The 24,507-nt window shown below is 41.4% G+C and overlaps 1 protein-coding gene and 1 long non-coding RNA gene across 8 annotated transcripts in view; one reads left to right on the forward strand and one right to left on the reverse strand.

Moving 5' to 3' along the window:
* Positions 1-7,371, reverse strand: part of arfgap1 (ADP-ribosylation factor GTPase activating protein 1) — a 43,236-nt gene extending 35,865 nt beyond the window's left edge. For 5 of the 7 annotated variants that reach the window (XM_072556655.1, XM_072556653.1, XM_072556654.1 and 2 more), the window contains exon 1: positions 7,203-7,371. The gene's annotated coding sequence lies outside the window, so the exon portion shown is untranslated. The remainder of the gene's footprint in view (positions 1-7,202) is intronic. The other 2 variants (XM_072556650.1, XM_072556649.1) reach the window with 1 other exon arrangement.
* The window catches only part of LOC140463039 (uncharacterized), a 140,297-nt gene continuing 123,052 nt past the window's right edge, over positions 7,263-24,507 (forward strand). Inside the window, exon 1 of the long non-coding RNA XR_011954583.1 lies at positions 7,263-7,375. This is a non-coding gene — a long non-coding RNA (uncharacterized lncRNA). The remainder of the gene's footprint in view (positions 7,376-24,507) is intronic.

Raw genomic sequence — 24,507 nt, forward strand, 5'->3', positions numbered from 1 at the left:
CACCAGACCATAGCAACACAACGGTTGGAGGAAGAGCACCTCACCTTTCGCCTAGGAACCCTCCAACCATAAGGGATGAACTCAGATTTCTCCAGTTTCCTCATTTCCCCTCCCCCCCACCTTGTCTCAGTCAAATCCCTCGAACTCAGCACCGCCTTCCTAACCTGCAATCTTCTTCCTGACCTCTCCACACCCACCCCCACTCTGGCCTATCCCCCTCACCTTGACCTCCTTCCACCTATCGCATTTCCAACGCCCCTCCCCAATTCCCTCCTCCCTACCTTTTATCTTAGCCTGCTGGACACACTTTCCTCATTTCTGAAGAAGGGCTTATGCCCGAGACGTCGATTCTCCCACTCCTTGGATGCTGCCTGACCTGCTGCGCTTTTCCAGCAACACATTTTCAGCCTATAATTTCATCTACAACTCACAGCAACTTATCCACATTTCACTGGTCAAATTACACTCTCAGGCGTGGGAACCGGACAACATTCAAAATGAGACAAAGCACAGAGCACCTACCTAAAATGTGCGAGATAAGGTCAATGAGAGGGAGGGGTCCTGCTGACCCCATTCATACTCTATCAATGAACACATGATCAACAATACCTTCCAGCGCATCTCCTCCACTTCCTGCACCTCTCCCTCCAAGTGCAACAAGGATAGAATTCCCCCACTATCCCCCCCAACACAGTTCTCACCTTCCACCTCACTAATCTCCGGATGCAGCACATTATCTTCTGCCATTTCCACCACTTACAGTCAGACCCCACCAACAAAGATATATTTCCCTTCCCAACCCATCTGCATTCCGCAGAGACCATTCCCTCAGCAACTCCCTTGTTAGGTCTATGTCCCCCCCTTCCCCAATCCCCACCAACCCACCTTCCATACGTGGCACCTTCTCTTGCCATGACAAGAGGTGTAAAACCTGCACCCACAGCACCTCCCTCACCGCCAAGGCCCCAAAGGATCTTTTCACATCTGGCAGAGATTTCTGCACAACCACCCACCTCATCTTCTGCACCTGTTGCTCTTGATGTGGTTTCCTCTACATTGGAGAGATAGGATGCCGACTCATGGAGCGTTTCATGGAACATCTCTGGGACACGCACCAAACAACCCTACTGCTCCCAGCCAACCACAGGACAAGTTAGTACTAGGCCTCCTCCCCTGCCAAATTAAAGCCACCTACCAACTGGGGGAAGAACACTTCATCTTCCACCTTGGGACTCTTCAACCACATGGCATCAACACAGACTTCACTAGTTTTCCAATCTCCCCTTCCCCATCCCACTCCAGATCCAAACAGTCCAACTCAGCACCGCCCTCTTCACCTGCTATCCCTGTCCATCTTCCTTCCTATATATCCACTCCACTCTCCCCACTGACCTATCACTATTACCACCAACCTAACGCCGTCCCCCCCAGCCCCAACTCCTTATTTATCTCTCAGGCACTGCCCGCCTCTACATTCCTGATGAAGGACCTTATGCCCAAAACATCGATTCTCCTGCTCCTCAAATGCTGCCTGGCCTGCTGTGCTTTTCCTGCGCCACCCTTTTCGACCCTGACTCTCCCGCATCTGTAGTCCTCACTTTCTCTGAACAAGAAGGCAAGCATGATTGGGAATATACACAGTTTGAAATGAGGGGTGATAGAAATATTGGAGAGAAAGGGGTGTCAGTAGCAAGAGTCCTGCTCGTCATGGCACCACACAGCAAGAAGAAATATTTTTATTTATGATTGGTAGCAGGTATCAGTGGTCCCTTTAAGAATCCTGCATTGGCTGCTATGTATTTGATAAATCTTGTGCAACTGATGCTACACAAAAACAATTCCACAAAAATCTTATTAAAAATAGAGTATCATTCCTAACACCAACTAGCCATAGGAAAACAGTGGCATTATTGCAGAAAATGTTTGTTAATAAACAATGAAATTAAAACGGCAGTATATTAATAATGGAAAAGCATGTAAGTTCGATGACAGATGGATGGAACCTGATGCCCAAATCAACCCTCTGCAAGCCTCCCACAGACCCTCCAATATCTGTGGATTCCAGGTTGAAAACTTGGCATGCCAGATTTTCCATAATTTATTCTCCAATCCTCATCTACCAGATTATTTCTCAAAACACTGCCTTCATGATGAAGGCCATATATATATCATCTCAGTCCACCTCTTAACACTACTCTCAACCATGTAACTTCTATTGCACCACAAGTCTGCTTGTTTGACAAGTTAAGTTTTTCCAACCTAACAGACAGGCTTGTAATCAACCTATTCCTGGCAGATAGTCTAAGTTTATCCCAAGGTTCGTTCCCATGCCCTGACAGCTTATTCAGGAAGAATCTGACAATTTGTAACTTGTGTATTGTTAGAGCCTCAATTTAATTTCAAACTCACATTCCTTATCTACTTATAGTTACACCTCTATCCAGTTCCCACTGCATTGAAATCTTCAATTCTACCTCTGTCACTCAGGTTCAACACATTCCTCCATGACTGTGATCTCAATTTATCCTACTCCCAGTTCCCCAAAATTCTCCCTCTCCTCTCCTCTCAAATTGGTGAAAGTCATCTGCCACATTTCGGAATACAATCCTTAATTCCCTTTGTCTCAAATGTTTTCAACTATCATTTAATAACATTTTTCCATCAACCTTGAGCTTAGCTAATCCCTATTTTCTGAGGTGCCTTGTCACATTAAAAGCATATATTAACTACGAGCCACTATATAGATAGCATCCCATCATACGAATATGATAAATAAAGTCCAGCATTGTACAACTACAGAACTATTAGACACAGAAGCAAAAGTAGGCAATTCAGCCCCTTTTCCATCTTTCAATGAGACCAAGCCATCTGTGGGCTAATTCCATATACTACCTTTGGCCAATATCCATTAATAACTTTGCTTAATGAAAAATATCTCTCACATTTAAAATTAACTGATCTATTATCAACTGCCTTTTGTGGAATAGAGTTCTACAATACCTCTACTACATAGCAATGCGGTTGCTGAAAATCTGAAATAAAGATTGAAATTACTGGAAATACTTGCCAGATCTGAGTTTCTCCAGCAATTTCTGTTTTTGATTTAAACTTTTACCAAGGTTTAAAAGTGTTTATTAATAATATCTCTTCAGAATAGCCTGGTACTAATTTTTCAATAATGCTCCTTAGTTATAGAATCTCCAACCAGTAAAGTTTATCTTTATCTACTCTGCCTTTGCTGGTTATATTGAAGACTTCAATCAGATCAACCCTTAATTTTCTAAATTCTAGAGAAAGCAGACCTAATTTATGTAATCTCTCCTCATAACTTAAGCCCTGAAGTCCAGATATAATTTGTGTAAATTTGCAGAATACTCCCTCCAAGACCAATATACCCTTCCTGAGTACCCAGATCTGCTCTCAGTACTCCAAGGGGGGGGTCTAACCAAGGTTTTCTATAACTATAGCATAATTTCTGCATCCTTTTACTCCAGTCCTGTAGATTTAAAGACCAACATTCCATTAGCATTCTTGATGTTTTTCTGCACTTGTTTGTAGCATTTTAAAGATTTATGCAACTGAATCCTAAAGTCTCTTTGGACATCTAGAAAATAACCTGATCTATCATTTTTGGTCCAAAATGGATACCCCACACTTGTGTAACTGAAATTCATTTGCCACACTTTTGCCTGTTCATCTTGTCTATCAATATTTTCCTCCACAATGAATAATGACATGAAAAACTCATCCAGTATCTCCCCCATCTCCTGTCGTTCCACACATAGACAGCCTTGTTGATCTTTAAGGGGCCTGATTCTCTCCCTAGTTATTCTTTTGCCCTTAATGTATTTGTAGAATCTATCTGAATTCTCTTTGACTCTATTTGCCAAAACTATATCCCTTTTTTGTCCTCCTGATTTCCCTTTTAGTATATTCCTTCTGCGCTAAGACTCTTGAGAGATTCACTCGATTCCAACTATCTATACCTGACAAGATGCCTCTTCCTTTTTTTGAGCAGAGCCTCAATTACTGAGTGACATTACAAGCTTCGCCCTTCATACTAACATGAACATACATGTCTCTGGACTCCTGCAATCTCATTTTCTTAAGGCCTCCCACTTTTAATCTGTCCCTTTACCTGCAAGTAGCCTCTCTCAATCATCATTTGAAAATTCTCGCCTAATACCATCAAAATCGCCCTTATTCCAATACAGAACTTTAACTTTTAGTTCAGGTCTGTACTTTTCCATAATAATTATATTAGTTTTAAAATAATTATCAATGACCACAAAGTGATCCCCCAATGACAGCTCAGTCACTTACCCTGCCTTATTTCCCAAGAGGTGGTCAAGTGTTGTTCCTTCTGTAGTAGGTACATCCATATACTGAATAAGAACATTTTCCTATACACACTTAAATCCTTTTCTATCCAAGCCCTTAACACTCTGGCAGTTCCAGTCAATGTTTGGAAAGTTAAAATCCCCTACCATAACCACCCTATTATTCTTACAGATATCTGAGATCTCCTGCGTAGAAGGACATGAAAGCTAGAGAACTTGGGAGAATAAATAGTGATATCTTGAGAATTGGACATATTACAAAAGAGGTGGTGATGGACATCTTACAGTGCAAAGATCGATAAATCCGATCAGGTGTATCCCAGAACTTTATGGGAAGCTGGGAAAAAGATTGCTGAACCTCTCGCTGAGTTATATGTTATCATGGACAGCCATGAGTGAGATGCTGAAAGACTGTAGATTGGCCGCTGTGGTGTCATCACTTAAGAAAGGTAGTAGGGAAAAGCCAGGGAAACGTAGACCAGTGAGTACGAGTAAATTGTTGGGGAATCTGAGGCACTGGATTTATATGTATTTAGAAAAGCAAGGAGTGAGAGGAATAGTCAACATAACTCTGTGGTTGGGAAACCATGTCTCACTAATTTAGTTGAGTTTTTGTGAAGAGTTAACAAAGAAGACTGATGAAGGCAGAGTGGTAGATGTTTGTCGATATGGACCTCAGCAAGGCATTCAACAAGGTTCCACATGGTAGGCTAGTTAGATCATGTAAAATGCAGGGGGAGCGAGCGAGCCAATTGGGTACAAAATTGACTTGAAGGTAGGAAATAGTGGGCGGTGCTGGAGGGTAGTTTTTCAGACTGGAGAGCTATGACCAGTGGTATACGACAAGGATCAATGCTGGGTCCACAACTTTTCATCGTTTCTATAAATAATTTGGATGTGAGCATATGAGGTACGGTTAGTAAGTTTGCAGATGACACCAAGTTGATGGTATAATTGGCAGTGAAGATTATCTCAGAACAATGGGATCTTGATCAGATGGGCCAAAGAGTAGCAGATGGAGTTTAATTTAGATAAATGAGGTGTTGCATTTTGATAAGGCAAATCAGAGCAGAATGGATACAGATAATGGTAGGTCCTTGAGAAGTGTTGCTAAACGAAGAGACCTAGGGGTGCTTGTGCACAATTCCTTGAAGGTAGAGTCGCAGGTAGGCAGGGTGATGAAGGCAACTTTTGGCACCCTTGCCTTCATTGATCAGTGCATCGAGTGTAGGAGTTGGGGTATCATGTTACGGCTGTACATGACATTGGTGAGGCCACTTTTATAATTCCATGTTCAATTCTGGTTTCCGTACTATAGGAAACTTGAAGGAGTTCAGAAAAGATTTATAGGAATGTTGCCAGGGTTGGAGGGTTTAAGCTACAGGGAGAGGTTGAATAGGCTGGGCTTTTTTTCTCTGGAGTGTCAGAGGCTGAGGGGTGACCTTATAGAGGTTTATAGATTCATGAAGGACAAATAGTATGGTGAATAACTGAGGTCTTTTCTCCCCCCAGAGTAGAGAAGTCCAAAAATTAGAGCGTAGGTTTAAACTGAGGGGGGAAAGATTCAAGTGACCCAAAGAGCAACTTTTTCATGCAGAGGGTGGTACGTCTATGGAACAATATGCCAGAAGAGGTGGTGGTGACAGGTAGAATTACAACATTTAAAAGGCATCAGGAGGTTACATGAATAAGAAGGGTTTAGAGGGATACGGACCAAACGCTGGCAGATTTGACTACATTGATTTAAGATAGGTGGTTGGACCAAAAGGGTCTGTTTCTGTTCTGTAAAACTCTATAATATCCCTTTGCCCCAATGTTTCACAAGCAGCTATTTTAAAATATGCAGATGACTATGTATCGCAATGCATTTAAACTTTTTATTTAAAAGCAAGACACGTTAGTACACAACAAAAAACAAAACCAAGAAGAAAGCTTTAAAGTATCAAAAAAAAAATTGGTCAGAGTTGCAACTTGGACAGTGAGGAACACCAAGACAGCTACACCAGTGAAAATCGAATTAGACATTTTAATATTCATAGTTTCTAAATACATGAGCCTATATTACAGCTCAAGTTGAAGAGGTAATACTACAATTGATAAAAAAACGTGTTTTTTGGCTTTAAATTTCTACAATATTAGGGAACAAATTAAGTTTTCGCTCGATTGTAAAGAATTCATTCTGGGAATCATTTCTAAATTTTAAATCAGGAAAGGGAGAAATACATAGTTCATTCACTGTCAGTAAAGAAACAAATGACGGATCGATACATCAGAGCTGGTCTCCAACGTTATCATAATCTGAAGATCAGGCTAATAGGAGTCCAAGTCAAGATTAAGCTAGACAAACAAATAAATGTTCGTGAAGCTGCAATGCAATTTTCGGTATTCAATTGGTTTGATTCTTTTTCAAATCAATTCTGCTCTGCTGCGGACGTGGCAGGACGATTATGATCTTCATGGAAGTAAGAATGCTGTTTGAGTGCATGAAGGAGTGAGGGGGTAACAGTCTCTACGAGGTGAAGGTTTGATTACGCACAAACCAAACCACTGCGGATTTAAAAAAAACACTGAACAGCCGACATAGCTGTAAGCCGCTGCTCCTCTTCACCGTGATTTGCAGAGAAAGGGACGGTAACGACGACGAGGCCTCAACCGGCAAACACACACCTTAACTTAGACATCACAACGCACTGACTGACAAGCAGGCTGGACCAATCCCAGACATCACTGGCCTGCCTTCGGCCAATCAGCTACCGGAGAGGAGGGCGGGACTACGCCGCCATCACATTAGATTGAGTTTACTAGCCTTACCGGCTTTTTCATCCCGCCGACGGACAGACCGGGTTACAGCCGCCTACTCACCTCTCCAAGGTCGCCGCTTCGGATCACACCAGGTCACTTTCAAAAGGAAGACGCGTCTAGCCTCAGAATCAGAAAGGACCGCGAATGAAACCCGCTAGTGAATCCAACACCAACCGCCTCAGGAGCAGGCGGCCGCCATCTTTGAGGACGTTGCATTTACAAGAGGCTTTTGGGTAACGTGGCCTCTGCAAAGTGCTGAGAAATGATGATGTGTGAGATTGGGTGGAGGTGTATATGAGGTGTCAATGATGAGAGCATGACATATTGCATAACGCATACCGGTGTATTAATATGCACATTAGCTCCTCGTACCAACCTATTTCAACACTTTTTCATAAATCCTTCTCTGCTAGGAGACTTCCAGGGTCAGTTAATGAGGCAGCTCAATTTGGCTTATGTGAAAAAAGAACTAGAAATTGTAAATAAACAAAAATTGCTTGGAAAAAGAAAGGCATCCGACAAACCCATTCAGCATTTGTGAGGAGAATAGAACGGTTGAAAAGGGTTCACACCTTGTAGCCAGATAATAAATATATACAGCGTTTCACATTTTCACGACATCCATATTGAAAAGTACGAATACAGTAACTTGCTGGAGGTGTGTGCTGATAACAGTGCAGTGACGGCAACAGGTATATTGGACTTGGTCTGCCCCCTTAACAGAAATATCAAATTGCATGAATATATAGCACCTACATTCGACTATCCCAAGATGTTTCATGGCAGCATTTCCAAGCACGATTTGACTTTCCAAGCTGCACTGTGAGATTTTAATCAACTGACCAAAAAAGTAGACAAAGTGGTGGGTTTTAATACACTTAGGAATGTGAAGACTAGAGATTTTACAAAAAAGCTTTGGTAAAAAAAATCAGAGATGTGCAAGACAGCCATATTTGGAGGGTTGGCTGGAGCACAGAGACCTTGAAGGGTTGTAGGGTTAGAGGAAGTTACAAGTCTGGACAGGGTCAAGGAAAGATTTGCAAGCAAGTATAAGCATCTTACTATCGATGACTGCAAGTCTTGCAATTCAATGCTGATTTGTGAAAATTGGTTTACAAAGAGCGTAAAGTGGGAAGCCAGTCAGCAAATCATTGACAAAGTCAAGTCTAGGCTCAAGGGACCAGATGATTATTTCAGTAGCAGATGAGTTGATACAAGGGTGAAGACAAATGCTGCTATGGAGGTAAAAGTAGCTGATTTTGGTGATGGAATGTACATGAGATTGGAAGTTATAGAGTCATAGAGATGTGCAGCATGGAAAAAGACCCTTCGGTCCAACCTGTCAATGCCAACCAGATATCCCTACCCCATCTAGTCCTACCTGCCAGCCCCTGACCCATATCCCTCCAAAACCTTCCTATTCATATACCCATCCAAATGCCTCTTAAATGTTGCAATTGTACCAACCTCCACCACATCCCCTGGCAGGTCATTCCATACATGTACCACCCTCTGCGTGAAAACGTTGCCCCTTAGGTCTCTTTTATATCTTTCCCCTCTCACCCTAAACCTATGCCCTCTAGTTCTGGCCTCCCTGACCTCAGGGAAAAGACTGTCTATTTATCCTATCCATGCCCCTCATAATTTTGTAAACCTCTATAAGGTCACCCCTCAGCCTGTGACTCTCCAGGGAAAACAGCCCCAGCCTGTTTAGCCTCTCCCTATAGCTCAAATCCTCCAACCCTGGCAACATCCTTGTAAATCTTTTCTGAGCCCTTTAAGTTTCACAACATCTTTCCAATAGGAAGACCAGAATTGCACACATTATTCCAACTGGCCTAACCAATGTCCTGTACGGCCGCAACATGACGTCCCACTCCTGTACTCAATACTCTGACCAATAAAGGAAAGCATACCAAACGCCACCTTCACTATCCTATCTACCTGCGACTCCACTTTCAAGGAACTATGAACCTGCACTCCAAAGTCTCTTTGTTCAGCAATTCTCCCTAGGACCATACCATAAAGTGTATAAGTCCTGCTAAGATTTGCTTTCCCAAAAATGCAGCACCTTGCATTTATCTGAATTAAACTCCATCTGCTACTTCTCAGCCATTGGCCCATCTGGTCCAGATCCTGTTGTAATCTGAGGTAATCCTCTTCGCTGTCCACTACACCTCCAATTTTGGTGTCATCTGCAAACGTACGAACTGTACCTCTTATGCTCGCATCCAAATTATTTATGTAAATGACAAAAGGTAGAGGACCCAGTACCGATCCTTGTGGCACTCCACTGGTCACAGGCCTCCAGTATGAAAAACAACCCTCCGTCACCACCCTCTATCTTCTACTTTTGAGCCAGTTCTGTATCCAAATGGCTAAGTTCATTTCATTCAAATAGAAAGTCAAAGTTAGACATGTTTGACTCAAATGATATCCAGAGAGAGATGAAATCATTGACTGGGGTGCTGAGTTTATGGCAAGAGTCCAAAATGATTTAAGAATTTGGAAAAGAAGAGCATGGAAGGGGAAGAAGTGTGACTAAAATGACTGGAATATAGTTAAATCAGGTGCAGAAAAAAAGGGAGTGAACAAGACCTGCTTGAAGAGGAAGAAAAAGTAATGGAAACATTTTAAAAAATTAAACTTTAGAAATCTCAATAATTTACAGCCTGCAGGAATGTGACAGTACAGTATAAATTGTTCTCCTTCTGCCCAAAGGTTGATTGAAATGGTTAAAATTGGAACTTCCACTCTCAATTACCAGCTCTAAGTTTCTGTAGCTAGTTTAATGAGCAAATTATTTGAAAATTCAAAACAGTTTTTCAAAATATTAGGGAAGTCTGGTTGGCATCCTTGAAAATTAACCAGAATTCTAGAAATTTGACACCCATCTTAACTATAAGATTACCAAAACTGACACCATCCATTCAACTGCTTCTGCCACTTCCATTCCTCTGCCTTTACCACCAAACTAAACTTCACCTTTGTCCTAATGTTAAAATTTGACAGTTTTGTTGGAACAGGTATTCTATCCATTAAGTGTGGCTAACTGCTTACTAACATGGTAAGTGAAGTCACACTCTGTTTCTTAGAGACCAGCTTTTCCCTTTCTTCCTCATCCACTTTATTGTTACTGAATGTTTGGCCTTATTCCTGGCTAAGACAGCACATTCTGAGTCCATGATCACTTTCATCTAGGAGGGCTAAGGGAGCAAATACATGGAAACATCACCTGTAAGTTCCCCCCCAAGCCCCACACCATCTTGACTTGGAAGTTTATCACTGTTCTGTCACTGTTGCTGCATCAAAATCCTGGAATTTCCTCCCTAAGGGCATTATGGCTCAACCTACAGCACGAGAATTGCAGTGGTTCAAGAAGGCAACTTACAACCACCTTCTCAAGGGCAGCTCGGTAAGGGCAATAAATGCTGGCCAGCCAGTTAAGCCCACATCTCATGAGTGAAAGAAGAAAAGAAACAGAAATGATAAAAAAAAAGTGAGGAAGAAAATGACTTGCTCAACTTGTAACTTACTGCTGTAGAATTCTTCACATGCACCTCAACAAGTACATGGGGCTTTAGTGTAATATCTCATTGGAACAGAAGCATCTCTGGCAATATAACCTTCTGTCATTACTGCACTATGGGCACACAATATGATGTGTGCGAAATATCCATTGAGAAGTGTTACTTGGTGACGATGCAGAAGATATGCAGTCAGATGTGCTGTATGAGTGGAGATGTGTACAAGAGTATAGTGGGGAGCTGTATTGTTGGATGGAAACTGCAAAATATCTGGGAATCTATTTCTTCTTTAATGAGATTTGACCATCACTGGCAAAGTCAGCATTTGTTGCTGATCACTAATTGCTTGTTAACTGGAGGGTTTGTGAGGCAATTTCAAAGAGCACTTGAGGCAATTGTGGGGCCTTCCTGTGGCACAGTAGTAGTGTCCCTGTCCCTGGACCAGAGGGGCCTACATTCAAGTCCCTCCTCCTCTAGAACTGGGTAATAACATCTCTGAATAGGTTGATTAGAAGAATAGGTTAATTAAAAAAGAGAGGCAGTTGCAATGCTCTTGCTCTCAGATTTATGCCAGAGTAGGTAAGGATGACAGATTTCCTTCCTTGAAGGACATCAGAGAAGTAGCTGTTCATTTTGCAATCAATGATAGTCGCATGGTCTAAGCTGCTGTTTGGAAATGTATGCTAAGCATCACAGAAGATTTAGTGGATGGATATGTATGCAAGATATCTTGTGATTTGTACTGCTGGGTAAACTTTTGTGTGAACTTTCCTCCCTAAGACGAATGAGTCCTGTTTAAGGCTGTTATGTTATCTATTTTTCATGGAAAAAACTTGCAGATGTAATTCAATATAGAACATTGTCAGTGGTTCGCCAAAAGGGGGCACTGGAACTGGCCACCTGAATGTAACAGAATACTTCATCTTTAGTATTGTTTGAAATTGTGATGCCTTTTAGTCTGAATACTTGCAGGAACCTGGAACCTTTAACACTGCATAACAAAGTATCATACTACCTTGTTTAGGACTTTATTTTGCAAAGCAATTTGGATACAAAATAATTGGTTATTTGAAGTATCCACTTAAGAGTCAACTATGTTCAATGATCTGTTTTCCAGAACAGATTTTTAAAATTAACCATTATTATAAGTGCCTAGCTACCAGTTTGGAATATCTAATAATTCAGTAAAAACCACCCCATGTATGTTCTGGACATGCAATAATATAGCAATAATATACAATGGAACTGCGGTAAACTAAAAAAAGATCCCCCCCCCCCCGCAACCCCAGCAACGATTGAGTATGTCTGTGTATTTTTCTTAGTGGTGAAAATAGCGTAAGGACATACAACAACTAACTTATCTCACTCAGCTACTGCAAACGTTTTTAGAATATTTATCTGAAAACCACCTTGTTTTAGTGTTACATTCGCAATGTTTATGATCTAGTTCAAAACCATGAAAAGGAAAACAATGTCTGCTGCAAAATTTAGTAGAGCTGGGCTTGTTAATTACAAATATAGAAAATAGTGGCTGGAGTAGGCATTTCACCCATCAGCGTGTACCATCATTCAAATCATCATGGCTGATCTTAATTCTCAATGCCATTTTAATACGCTATCCCCATATCCCTATATATCTTAATTTCTACAAATCTATCAATCTCTGGCTTGAATCTACTCAGTGAATAAGCCTCCACAGCTTCTGTGCTGGAGAATTGCAAAAATTTACCACCCTCTGAGGGAAGAAATCTCTTCTCATCTCATGTGAGCTCTAAACAAGACTATGTCCTCTATTTCTGGACATTTCAAAACCACCCACCCCCACCACACCACATCTGTGACAAGGGAAATATCCTGCTGTGCCTTGTAAGACTTTTGTCATCTCACATTCTTCTGAACTCGAGAGAATATAGTCATAGCCTCCTCAATCTCTCAAACATATGATGTATTACAATAATTTGCATTACGGGTATCACTTAAAGTTAAGGTTACGCACCTGGAAAATGCTACTTGAAGTAAAACAAATTTAAGTGAATAAGAATCAATGTTAAATCTAGAATTAAATGCATTCAGACATTTTCTTGCCTGGGAAAGCCAATACTGTGTTTGGGCTGCACTGTATAGTTCTAGCTTAAACTGCAAAACAAAATAAGACATAATGTATAACAGAATTACTGTATATATTCAAATTAGATTGCACTCACCATTTCTCTTAAGCATAGAGCGTAATGGGTCCTGTCCCTCTCTGTCTCTGTTACTTTACCTTTCCACTCTTTGACACTCCCTATCGTCAACCATTTCCATGCTTATCTCTCTGCCTGTCTGTCTTTTGCAGCCCACCTCTGCTGCTCTGTCAACAAATCAGGTCCTAATGCGACAACAGATGACATGATGATGCAATACTGTGACACAAATGTAAAAATAAAAATGCGTTTCAAGAAAACAGGTCATAAAGATTAATCAGTATTAAAATTTGTTAATTAAATGTTAATTGGAATAATATAAAACAAGAACTAAACGTAAAATGTAAAGTTGCCATTATCTTGCCAGACCATAGTTTTGCTATGTCATTAGAGAGAGATGACTGTAATGGTTTAACCTGAGGTTAACCATCCCTCAAGTGAGGTGAGAAGTTGACAATGAGAATTCTTAATGTTACCTTTGCTGTACAACAGTTTTAACATTGAAAAAATGTCTCATGACAATTCATACAGATGGAATCAGAAAGAAACTGAAACAGTGGAGATATTAAGAAGAGTAAGCAAACGGGTATGTGGAGCTGAGGCCACAATCTGAACAACCATGGTCTTATTGAATGGTATAGAAGACTTGAGGTTCCAAATGCATCTGGTGTGCTAGTGCAGCCTTTGGCCAACTGAGAAAAATGGTGTTCGAGGACAACAACATCAGAGCATGGTTTACGGAGTTGTGGTGGTTCCTGTCCTCCTATCTGGCTCTGAGACATGGGACTGTCTACAGCAGACACCTCAATGAACTGGAGCAGTACCACCATTACTGCCTGCGCAAGATCCTGCAAATCCACTGGGAAAAAAGACAACCCAATACCAGTGTCCTCAACCAGGCCAACATCGCCAGCGTAGAGGCACTGATCACTCTTGATCGGCTAATATGGACTGGGCATGTCATCTGCGTGACTAACACATGACTCCCCAAGCAGGTTCTCTCCTCCCAGCTTCAAAATGGCAGGTGAGCCCTAGGTGGACAGAGGAAACACTTCACTGGCAAGGCTCAGCATTCCCACAAACACCTGGGAATCACAGGCCCAAGATCATTCAAAGTGGAGGAGGAGTATCTGGGAAGGCATGAGCACCTGATATTTGCCGTTTTGAAAAAGCCAGGCAAAAACTAGGCAAAAGGAGTGCACTGCCACACCAATGTCCCACCCACCCCTTCCAACGACTCCCTTCTGCCCCAAGTAAAACAGAGCCTGCAGAAGCCACATCAATCTGTACAGCTACCTATAAACTCACCCTGAGAGTAGAAGAGAGTCATCCTCGTCTGCAAGGGACTGCCAATTATGATGATAACTCCTTGCTTCTAACTTATATGCTCATATAAAAGAATACAAAATTTAAATTTGCAGATGCTCCAAATCCCAAAAAAACAGAAAATGCTGGAAATATTCAGCAGGTCCAGGAGCATCTGTGCTATGTTCAGATTTATAACCTTTCTTCAGGACTGAGAAAAGCGAAAAGTATAATAAAGTTTGAGGAATGAGAAAGTACTAGGTGGTGCTGGTGTGTGGTGGTTGGATGGAGGATGAAAGGGAAGGTCTGTGATAGAATGGAGAGCAGGAGCTAAAGCAAAAGGTGCAGTAATGTTATGAGTAAAGAAACAAAAGATTTGTCCACATAAATTTGAATAGCAGGATAGCAGCCATCCAAATAAAAAGTAAATGGATTAAGAAAGAAACCAGAGAAAAAACTGAAATCAACTTAAAAGAAACAAAATTGAGACAAAAGTTATGATTGTAAGCCATTGAACACAATGTTGATTCCAGAAGGCTGTGAAGTGCCCTATCAAAAATTATGCTGTTTCTTGAGCTTTCATTGAGTTACTTTTGCCCACATATTGCAGGAGGCCAAAGACCAAATGTTCAGAGTGGGAGCAAGGTAAAGAATTGAAATGAAAAGTGATGGGAAGTGCAGGGTCATGCTTGTAAACTGAATGAAAAGGCACAATTATCCCCTCCATGAAGGTGGCAAGAAGTGGAAATACTAGGTTGAGTTGGCCCTGGGGAGAGACGTGTGACCTGGCCACCTCAGCAATTAAGTGCGAGGTTTGAAAATCCATGGGTAACTTTCTGAAGTTGCCTGCAATTGAGGCCCTTAGATGGTCAATTAATGGACATTTAAGAGTTTCAACTCACCAGCTTCCTGGTCACTTGCCACCCCTGTAGGTGTGAAAAACTAGGACAATGGAAGAGTGCTGAGGAAATACAGAGTAAGGAAGTATGATCAACATAGCTATATAAGTCCAAGAATTCATAGTGAACATTGGTAAAAGAGTTTTTTTCTTTGTATTTACTCGTGAGATGTGGGCCTGTCCCTAGTTGCCCATGAGAAGGTGATGATGAGCTGCCCTCTTGAACCATTGCAGTCCACCAGCTGTAGGTTGACCCACCATGCCATTAGGGAGGGTATTCCAGAATTTTAGCTCAGCGACAGAAGGAATGGTGATATATTTCCAGTGAGTGACTTTGAGGGGAACTTTTCAGGTGGTGACATTCCCATGTATCTGCTGCCGTTGCCCTTCTAGATGAAAGTGGTTGTGGGTTTGGAAGGCACTGTCAAGGATGTTTTGTGAATTTCTGCAATGTATCATGTGGATAGTGTATATTGCTGCTACTGAATGTCAATAGTGGAAGGGGTGGATGCTTGAGGATGTGGTATCAATCAAGTGGGCATTTTTTTCTTGATAGTGTCAAGATTCTTGAGTGTTGTTGGAGCTGCACCCATTCAAGCAAGTGGACAGTATTTTGTCACAGTCCTGGCTTGTAGAAGGTAGACAGGCTTTGGGAAGTCAAGACGTGAGTTACCCACCACAGTACTCCTAATCTCTGACCTGCTTGTATAGCAATTGTATTTATATGGTCTGTCGAGTTGAGTTTCTGGTCAGTGGTAACCCCTATGATGTTAATAACGGGGATTCAGTGATGGTAACACGATTGAATATCAAGGGGCGGTGGTTAGATTGTCTATTATTGGAGATGGTCATTGCCTGGCACATGTGTGGTGCACATGTTAGTTATCATTTGTCAGCCCAAGCCTGGATATTGTCCAGATCTTGTTCTATTTGAACATGGACTGCTTCAGTATCTGACAAATCTCAAATGGTGCTGAACTCTGTGCCATCATTGGTGAAAATGTCAATTTCTGACCTTATGTTGGATGGAAGGTCATTGATGAAGCAGCTTGTTGGGGATCATAGATGCCGCTTTTGTCCATGTTTGAACCGAGGCTATAATGAAGTCAGGAGCTGAGAGACCCTGGCGGAACCCAAAGTGGCTATCACTGAGCAGGTTACTGCTGAGCAGATGATGCTTCATTGCACTATTGATGACACCTTCCATCAATTTACTGATAATCGAGAGTAAATGGGACGATGATTATCTATGTTGGATTTTTCCTGTTTTTTGTGTACAAGACATACCCAGGCCATTTTCCACATTGTCGAATAAACACCAACATTGTAGTTGTACTGGAACAGCTTGGCTAAGGGAATGAAAAATTCCAGAGCACAAGTCTTCAGAACTTTTGCTGGAACGTTGTCAGGGCCCATAGCCTTTGCAGTATCCAGTGCCTCCAATCTTTCTTGATGTCACATGGAGTGAATCAAATTGGCTGAAGTGTGGCATCGATGATGCTGGGGAGCATTGGAGAAGATAAGATGTATCATCTTTTAAGAATGATCTTAAAAGTGGACATGGATGGGGCGAAGGATCTTCAGGAAAGATATTCAGGATAGTGAGACCTGGTAGTAGTAGGTAGAGGTGCATAATAGTACAAAATCAAAGGAAAGGAGAAATTTAAGAAAGGTTTGTCGGATTAGAGGGGACTACCTATACAGAGAAAGGTGGACTGAGATTATAGAAGTGTTCAAACACAAGGATAAGAATGTTTGATTGGAGGTATTGGGGGAGAGAAGCTAAAATGTTTTAGGAATAATGCATGAGTGAGCATAAGGGTACAGAAAAAGTTACTGATGTTGCCTGGTATGGGGGAATTTTGCAATGAAGAAAGGTTGGATAGGCTGGGTTTGTTTTCACTGGAACGCGGAGGTTGAGGGGTAACCTGATTGAAGTTTATAAGATTGTGAATGGCATGGAAAGTATAAAGCTTTTTCCCAGGATGGAGGGGTTAATTACCAGGCGACACAGGTTCAAGATATGGGGGGTAAGTTTAAAAGAGGTGTGTGAGGCATGTTTTTCATACAAAGGGTAACGAGTGTCTGGAATGCATTGCCAGAGGAGGTAGTGGAAGCAGCATCAAGAAACACTAGGACAAATACATGAAAAGGAAGGTAATACAGCGATACTGATCATGTAAGTGAAATCAGTTTTGGTATGGAAGGGCAAAATGTGTCGGCACAGGCTTGGACGGCTGAAGGCCCTCTTCCTGTGCTGTATTGTTCTTTGTTCTTGTCATAACAAATATCCTGTCCCACCAGATGGACAAGTTCAAGACTTCATGGCAATACCCCCACTCCGAACACTGATACCTAATAGACCATATCATTGTTTGAGTCAGGGGCTGCAAAGGTGTCTGAAGCATTATTAGAGCCAATGTTAGCGGAACAAACCCTTGAATAATTCCTGTCTACCATTTCCACCAACCAGAGTCCAAACCGGCAAAGGCAAAAAAAAGCTCTTACCACAGAAGCTCTTACCTCCGTGTTGCTGGACTTGAACACCTTGAGAATAAATACATACCAGGCAGCACTTCACAGCCAACCTGGAGATGATCAATGTACCAGAGCCACAGAGTGCCCATAGCACCTGGTCCACCCTAAAAGCCACCATAGTCCGTATCTGCATGAGGATGTTCAGCCTGTTGAACAGGAAACACCAGACTGGTTAAATATCGAGAAATCCAGAATCTCGTGGATCGCAATGTAAGGGTTCCTGAATTGGCACCTCTGCCAAAACTGAAGTGAGAGGAAGCAAGCCTAAAGGTGATCGAAGGACAAGATACAACAAAGGACCTGAGAGTTATCATCAATATTGCCTTTGCAAAATCTTGCAATTCCACTGGCAGGATAGGCAGTGAGCATCCTCTCCCTGGCCAATATCCACCATGTCAAGGCACTGATTACCCACTGTGTGATAGCCACATTGTCTACATGTTCAACACAAGTCTCCCTTAACAAGTGCTGAGATCCACAATGGTAAGGAGCTCAGAGGAATTTACTGGCAGCATAGAGGAAATGCCACAAGGACACCCTGAAAGCCCAACTAAAGATGTGCAACATGCCCACTGACATGTGGGAATTGCTTGCCTCAGACCTCTCAAACTGAAGAAGCAGCATCCATCAAGGCACCAACCACTTTTTGTGTAACCTAGCAGAGCACATGAAGATTAAGTGCAAGCAGTGGAAAGAGTGCACAGAATCCAGCATAAACTATCCACTATCCTCAACAACTATCCTCCTTCACCTGTGATAGAGTCAACGGGTCTGGGATTGGACTATTCAGTCGCCACAGAACCCACCCCTGGAATGGAAGCAAGTCATCCTTGATCCAGAAGGACTGCTGAAGAAGAAGCTACACACTAAATGCCAGTGGTGGAGACAATGAATATTTAATGTGGTGGATGAGGTGCCAACCAAGCAGAATGCTTTACCTCGGATGGTATCAGGCTTTTTGGAGCTGCATTCATTCAGGCAAGCGGACAATATTTAGTCACATTCTTGACATCTGGCTAGCCTTTAAGGAAGAACATGGGGTATCAACAATATTTATGCAATTGGTCCAGTTAAGGCTCTGGTCAATGGCAACCTCGCAGGATTTTGATTGTGGAGATTCAACATCAGTAATCCCATTGAAATCAAGAGGAAATGTTTGAATTTTCTCTTGCTGGAGTTAGTCACTGCCTAACACTCGTTATGGTGCAAAGACTGCTTGCCATTCATCAGCTTAAACCTGAATATTGTCTCAATCTTGTTGCTTGGCAACATGTACTTGATTCATTATCTGGGGAGCTACAAAAGAAATTAAAGATTGTAATCACTAAGATTCCCTACTTCTGATCTTAAGATCGTGGCAAAGTATTGCTGAAGATGCTTCTGCCTGGCCACCATGTTGACAAATTGCTGCAGCAATATCTTGGAGAAGGTGATTGACCGCCAATAACCAAAACCACCCTCTTCTACATTAGCATCATTGCTAATGCTACACTCAGTCAAGTGATGTTTGGATGTCAAGCGCAATCACTCTCACCTCACCTCATCTCAGGAATGCAATTTTCTTGTCCACATTTGGATCAAGGCTATAATGAGGTTTGGAGCCAACGAGTGTTAACAGAGCCCCAACTGAGCATTGATGTGGTTATTGCTGAATAAGTTTCACTTGATAACACTGTTGATAAAAGCTTACATCACTGTCCTGACGCTTGAAGTTAAAAATCACACAACACCAGGTTATACTCCAACAGGTTTATTTGGAAGCACCAGCTTTCAGAGCACTGCTCCTTCATCAGGTGGTTGTGGAGTATAAGATGGTAAGACACAGAATAAGGAGAAAGTGAGGACTGCAGATGCTGGAGATCAGAGCTGAAAATGTGTTGCATGGAAAAGCGCAGCAGGTCAGGCAGCATCCAAGGAACAGGAGAATCGACGTTTTGGGCATAAGCCCTTCTTCAGACACAGAATAAGTATACTGATAGGGCAGTAGTTGACTGGTTTGGAACTGCTTTTTTTGTGGCCAGAACATAATTGGGTAACTTTGCACATTGCCTGCAGGTTCCTGTATTGAAGTTATACAGAAACATCTTGGCTAGGGCACAGCTATTTCTTGAACTCAAATTTTCAGTATTACAGCTAATGTATCGTCAAGCCAAGAGCCTTTGGCGTATTAGGCCATTCCTCACATCTATGATACGAGTTATTGAGATGAAGGTGAGATGGAACATCTACTTTGCACTTTGGGCTGAAGATGGCTATAAATACTTCAGCCTTGTCTTTGCACTGAAGTGCTGGCCTCTGCCATTATTGAAGTTGGAACTGTTTGTGGAATCACCTCACCAGCTGGATTACCTGACATCATTCTGAATTGGATGTGTTCAGAATGCAGAATCTGAGCAGATGACTATGGTGTCGCTGAGCTTTACTCCTGTTTAGTATGCAAGTATTGTAGCTTTGCAAAATTGGTATTTTTAGGAATGCCTGGTGCTTCTCAGGACACTTTGCTACAGTCTTCATTGAATCATGCTTAGTCCCTAGCTTGATAGTAATGGTAGTCTGTGTAATATGCCAGGCCATAAATTTGCATATCATGGTTGAATATTGTTCTGCTGATGGCCCACGGTGTCTAATCAATGCCCTGTTTTGTGTTTAGATGTGTTTAAATTCTTCCCATTTAGCATGGTGTTAGCACCACATGACACAATTAGGGAAAATCTTGGATTGGAAGCTCAGTTCAGGGTCAGAATATTGGTATGGAGTTTGTGGTAGATTCAACATCATAAGCTTAGTGTTGTGAAACTTTAAATGTGGAATTGGTGTGTTAATCAAAGATTTAACATTTGTTAAGTAGTTTGATAATAATAGGGACAAAGGAAGGGTTGTAAGGAGGTGGAAAGTTAGAGGCAGATATTGAGTTTAACAGATCTCTGAACCATCCTTGCATTCAAACCTGCATATATATAACACTTTAAAACAGTGAATTATACCATTGAATTTCTCAGGATTATTGGATATTTTGGGAGGAGAATCAGGAAAGAAGGCTAATGAGGTAGATTTTAATTTTTGTGGGAATTTAGGAAGACCTTTTCAAAGATTATGGTATAATAAATGAAGGTTGTGTTATTGCTGGCTTAAACTCATTAGCGTCAGTTGGTGCTGTCAATATAAAAACCTGGAATGTCAAACTATTTTTCAGCGTCTGTTTTCAATGCTGAAATGCAAGACAAAACATCCAAACATAAAAATGCCAAATCTGGTGAAACAAATAAGCCAAATAATTATTTATAACACGGTTATAATTTAATAAAACCTGGAAGTTGTTTAAAAAGGTCTAATTAAGCTAAACGGAAACACATAATTATTTGGATACCTGTTTTATAATTGCAATAACAATTGTGAAGTTCCACTAAGATGTGCTCATAGGAAGACTGAAAGCTGAGTGGAATGCATAATTGCACTCATATACAGTATGAAATCGTAAAGGCAGTAAAAACGAAATAATTCATCAACATGTTTTTTTTAATACTACAATAACGTACAACATTATGGACCAAAATTGATCATTGTCCTCAGCATTTTTTTAAGTTGACAAGCTAAGATTAGTAGAGACCCAAAGAAATTCCGCTACACACAGACTACTAAAATATTGCAGTGAAGTGCAAAACAATCAAAAAGCCTGAAGAAACGTTAGCTTTTACTGCATGTGTTCTAGATTATACAGGAAAGGAGCCTTCTCTATAGAAAGTAATAAAGGCTTGCACTTCTATATAGCCTGTCCTACATTTGATTTGATTTGATTATGGTAATGTGTATTCTGTTTCAAAATGCAGTGAGAAGTATTGTATAGACATCCTAGAGTGCATGAAGTCAATTAAGTATTTTTGAACAACTTTATTAAGCCTCAATTAGACTGCATCTGGAGTATTGTTTACAGTTTGACTTTCACAATTTAGAAAAGATTAGTGGCCATAGTGTGTAAATTCATCAGAATGTAACCAGGGCCCCCAGATTTATTGGGAGAGATTGCATTAACTGGGCCTAATCCTTCTGAAATAAAGTAGGTTAAGGTTTTCCTTAAAAAAGATTTTGAAAGAAATTGATGGGGTAGGTAGAATCTTTTTCTGATTGTGAAGGATATTGGAACATATCCTTATAATCAGAGCTGAATTCTGGAACCATGAGTCAATGCTACACTACGCATTGGCGTGCTAATTGCCTTGTATGGAGCCTTGTCGTGGCTTGGAGAATGTTGCTGGGTGCACAGCAAATGTTGGAGCACCTCTTCAGAACTGTTGTAGGAGTTTTGTTGGGTCCCATAGCATTTGCAGTAGCTAGTACCTCCAGCTGTTTTTTTTGCAATCACATGGAGTGAATCAATTTGACTGAAAAATGTCATCTGGACTGCTGGAAAAAGCCAAGAATATTCATTCACTTGGCACTTCTAGCTGTACATTGCTGGAAATGTTTCAACCTTACCTTTTGCACTATATGTGGAACTCTCCCATCAATGAGAATGGGGATTATTGAGAAGCTATCTCCTCCATTATTTGGTTAATTGTCTACCAACATGCACAACTGAATGGGGCAGGACTGCAGATCTGATCCATTGGTTGTAGAATCATTAGTCCTGTCTTTCATTTGCCATATGTGTTGTTTAGCATAAAGGTATTCCTGTTTTATAGCTTCACCACGCTGCCAGTTCATTTTTATGTATACCTGCTACTGCTCCTGACGTACCCTCCTACACTTTTAATGAACTAGAATTGACTCGTTGGCTTGACGGTTCTGGTAGAGTGGGGATATGTCGGATCATGACATTACAGGTTGTGTTTAGATATAGTCCTGCTATTGCAGATGACCTATAGCTCCTCATGGATGCCTATGTTTGAGTGGGTAAATATGTTCAAAATGTATTTCATTTAGTATGGCACGTAGGAGGGTACAAAAACCGAAATCGCTGGAAAATCTCAGGTCAGACTGTATTAGTGGAGAGAAATCAGGGTTAATGTTTCAGGACGTATGACTCTTCTTCAGAACTGGAGGGTATCCGCAGTGTGAAGACTGGATTTTGTCTACATAAGGACTGTGCAGTGGTCACTCCTACCAATACCGTCATAGAGCAGGCAGATTTATGAGGATGAGGTCAAATATGTTTTCCCTTCTTGTTGGATCCCTCACCATCTGCTGCAGTCTAGATGCAATGTCCTTTATATATGTAATTGGGAACAATTATTAAAGATGTTATACTAGGACACTTGGGTAAGTTCAAAGTAATCAGCAGAGCCAACATGGTTTTGTCAAATCATGTTGTCAAGTCAAATGATTTTGTTTAGCTAATTTATTAAACTTCTAAAGTAACTTATGTTGTGGATAAAGAGGAACCAGTGGATGTATTGTACTTAGATTCTTGATGCAAGACTCACCTCTCTTTCTACCTGTGTTATTGGTACCAAACTTTACCATGACCTCTGCCTGATTGTCTTCCCCCTTCAGGACGGACTGTAGCCATTCGGTGCCATCCCACACTCAGGCGCCAGGGAGGCAACACACCATCTTGGAGTCACATTGATGGCCTAACTGAGGGTCTGACTGTTTCCTCAACTATAGAATCCTCCATTACTCTTGCTCTTTCTCCCTTCTTCCCCTCCTATGGAGATAGGCTGCTTGGCTCTGTCTACATTCCCTGGAGGAACCAGCCATCTTATCAGCCTCCAAACCAGAATATCGATTTATGAATAGGACCCTAGGGAATCTTGGACTGCAGGTGGTCAACCATTCCCTTTCTCCTTCAGGTCCCTTCATCTGCGATGTGACCACATCTCTCAATGTGCTATCCAGAATGCTCTCAGACTCACAGATCCTCCACAATGCTGTTGGAGCTTTCAGGAGCTGCAGCTGGACACACTTCCTGCACACATGCTGGCCCCATGCACTGGAAATGTGCCCAGTCTCCCACATGAAGCAAGAGTTGACTTAGTTGAATCATATAAGATCCTGAGGGGACTTGACTGAGTGGATGTGAAGATATATTTCCTCTTGTTGCTGAATCTAGAACTAGAAGCATAATTTAAAAATAAAGCGCCACCCATTTAAAACAGATGAGGAAAAGAAAATCTATCAGAGGGTTGGGAACCTTTGGAATTCCCTTCCTCAAAAGGCAGTAGATGCTGAACCTTTAAATATTTTCAAGACAGAGGTAAATAGGCTATTGATTACCAAAGGGATGAATGATTATCAAGGGAAGCAGGAATGTAGAAGTGAAATTAAAATCATATCAACCATGATCTTACTGAATGGTGAAATAAGCTTGAAGGTGAAAGTGAGAACTGCAGATGCTGGAGATTAGAGTTGAGAGGGTGGTGCTGGAAAAGCACAGCAGGTCAGGTAGCATTCGAGGAGCAGGAGAATCGATGTTTCAGGCATGAAGGGCTTTTGCCTGAAACGTTGATTCTCCTGCTCCTCGGATGCTGCCTGACCCTGCTGTGCTTTTCCAGCGCCACACTCTTGAAATAAGCTTGAAGGGCTGAGTGGCCTACTCTTGTTCTTTGTTGTATATTTGTATGTTTAGGATTTAGTCACCTTCCTTCTCTCTCAATTAATATCTTTAAATCAAAGATCAAAATACTTCTGTCAGCTAAGAGTATAAAGGGATAGGAAACCAAGACGGGTAGGTGGAGTTAGGAAAATGCTCAGTAATAATAGATATGATGGCTTACTTTTGATCCTATGTTTCTCAATAATATACATCTTTTCTTATTTCTTTGATAGAAATATATTTTGTTCCCACTTTATAATCAGTTTTTGTGTGGGTCATGCGTTGGCAGAAACCTTAGAGATTTGACGAAAACAACACCGTTTATGTTGATTCCTTAAGGCACCCATTAAACATACGGTGAGAGATCTCCTAGGAGAAGCTC

Source organism: Chiloscyllium punctatum, chromosome 37 (assembly GCF_047496795.1).
Source record: "Chiloscyllium punctatum isolate Juve2018m chromosome 37, sChiPun1.3, whole genome shotgun sequence".
In the NCBI taxonomy this organism is placed as follows: domain Eukaryota; kingdom Metazoa; phylum Chordata; class Chondrichthyes; order Orectolobiformes; family Hemiscylliidae; genus Chiloscyllium; species Chiloscyllium punctatum.